We start from the raw sequence: 2,500 nt of genomic DNA, 5'->3' as shown, positions 1-2,500 counted from the left end.
CATCCAAAAAATGGAAATTTATTTACAGACGTGGCATGCATAAAAATTTGGAGTTCGTTAAAAATGTCCTTGCACAAAGTTTAAACGCAATGAACATAATACAACAATAATGATATAATATTTGATTTTATTACAGGTTGCAAAACAGTTCCTGCTTTTTTTATGTGGGTTTTCTTCGTCTATTAACATAGCCTTGCTGACGACGATATTGTGTTTTTAAGTCACGGCTCAATGACATGGAAATTCTGTTGCTTCAAAAATAGAACACACGCCCGGTTCACATGCAGACACACAGACATGTCGTAGGCATGTCATCGGACGTATTGACAGTCAGGTGCTCCATGGTTTAAGATCAGAAGAGAGTTGTGATCTGAATGATTATAAAAAGGACAGAAAATAATCTGTTAACGTTTGGTACTTAGTTTAGCACACTCGAGCAGAAGTGCAAGTGATATTATTATTATATAATCGATTCTGCATGGTGCGACTGTGTGCATTCGATAAAAAAGAAAATGTGGGTTGTAATTAAATAAAATAATAAGTGATATGAGGACGAAATTTAGTAAGCCGATGTGTAAACGTTTCTGAGATTGGTATAAACTAATGAGATACCTGGTTGAAGTGTTCAAAGTTTATTTAACATTTGGAGCCTTATGTATTATGGTCTGTGACGTGTCTCATAATTATATCTGATCTGAGATTTCAAACTGTGGCCTCGAGGCGTTGTTATTTTAATGCATTTATAGAAAATTCATTCATAGGATGAGTGATTAAATTCAAACGGTGTCGTTCCTTAATTAACTGTTATTCCCCCAAAGACTAAAGACTTCTTTTTAATTTGGTAATAAAAAATGGATATTTTATAATTAGACTACCAGGATTTTTGTGTGGCTCATGTTTCATGATTCGGGGAAATTGTGCTAGAAAGGAAAGATTGTCATTATTGTTGTTATGCTTCTATCGCGTGTATTCGGTTTAAAGGGAATCAAGTTCGAATCCAATTAATTGAGAAAGCTGTAGAATCTCGTTTTCTTCCGTGAATCAGAACGAGACTCAAACAGTTTCATCACTAAAAGAGTTTGAAAACGGATCCCTGCCTAATTCTCATCACCCCTCCCCCCCCTCAACAAGCCACCGTTAAAAAAAGTGACACCCCCCCCCCCTCCCCCCGCGATAACAAAACAAAAAGAAAACTAAATAAATATCAACATGAACAAAAACAATGTCAGCGATACTGTGAAGATCGTGGAGGACAGTAAAATATCGGACCGTGTTCCCCGGTTCAAGGTGGCGCTGCTGGGCGAGCAGGAGTCGGGAAAACGTCTTTATTTCTCCGTATTCGGGACAACGATTATAAAGATGGACCTCCGTGTAGTATCGGATTAGACAGCTGTAACTTCGGTCTGAAACTACAACAAAAAGAAATTAAGGTATTTGAATATCTAATACTCTTTATTTGTGACCAATCGCCTCAAAACGGTATTATGTCGGGATGATAAAGGTGCTGAAAATTGAATTTATAGCCAGAAATCTCTGACGTGCGTTGAATTTATATGTTTTATAGATGAGAAATGAATGTTATAATTTAGTGCGCTGAATACCAACAATTCAAAATATTGACCAGTTTAGCTTTAAATTTACATTTTAGCATCTGGTTCATCCCGACATGATACCGTTTTGAGACGATGGGTCACATATGATAGCCTTTTTAAGTCACTGCTGAAACATTCAAAAGAAATAGCTGAAAAAGCTTATATGTGAGCTGCCGTCTAAAAGCGATTTTATGTCGTAATGAACGATGTGTTGGAAAGTGAATTTATAGCTTCGAATCTGAAATTTTCGATTAATTTCTATTTCTTATGATGGCGGTTCCGATAGCTCAGTTGATGGAGCACTCGCTTCACACGCAAAGGGACCGAGATCGATCCCGGGTGCAGTCGAAAAAGTTTTCTGACCCCCATGCCCGCCCAACTATGATTGAATAGCTGGGTCTGTTAGATCTGGCGGAAAGTACTTTGCGATAGACTAGCGTCCTTTCTAAAGGATAACAAGCAATTGCTATTGTCAGTTTCACGCTAATGAAACCGGGATAAACTCCGTCTCCATGGACCTACCTAATGTCTCTGAAGGATGATAGGAAATGAATGCAAAAGATCCAAAGTTCGTATTTTTTATATTTCTAATTGTAAATTCACTTTCTAATGGTACATCTTATCCTGACAAAATTCCGTTTTGAGACGATGGGTCACATATTTAGGAAAGACTGACATACAGATGGAATGGGTGTGTCTTTTTTTTTTTTACGAAACCCGCCGAAACCCGACGAAACCCGACAAAGTTGTGGGAAGTAGGTAGCAGTGGGGAGTGAACCTGGGACTCAGGGAAGTGTGCACCATTGGGGAGTGAACCCGGGACTGGGGTTCGGCGGGTTTCGTAAAAAAAGGCACACCGCATTCAGATAGCGTAATAAAAATAATGTTTGGTCAATTCACACACTCGT

At 38.4% G+C, this 2,500-nt stretch overlaps 1 protein-coding gene across 1 annotated transcript in view; it reads left to right on the top strand.

Annotated features, from left to right (window-relative positions):
• Positions 1-363: 363 nt before the first annotated feature.
• Positions 364-2,500, top strand: part of LOC144977641 (uncharacterized) — an 8,608-nt gene continuing 6,471 nt past the window's right edge. The window contains exon 1 of the mRNA XM_078923056.1: positions 364-1,430. The gene's annotated coding sequence lies outside the window, so the exon portion shown is untranslated. The remainder of the gene's footprint in view (positions 1,431-2,500) is intronic.

This window comes from Berghia stephanieae, chromosome 7 (assembly GCF_034508935.2).
Source record: "Berghia stephanieae isolate SIO BIC M18660-M18661 chromosome 7, UCSD_Bste_1.3, whole genome shotgun sequence".
NCBI lineage: Eukaryota > Metazoa > Mollusca > Gastropoda > Nudibranchia > Aeolidiidae > Berghia > Berghia stephanieae.
The sequence above is the reverse complement of the archived record's forward strand: the minus strand, read 5'-3'. Positions and strand labels throughout refer to the sequence as shown.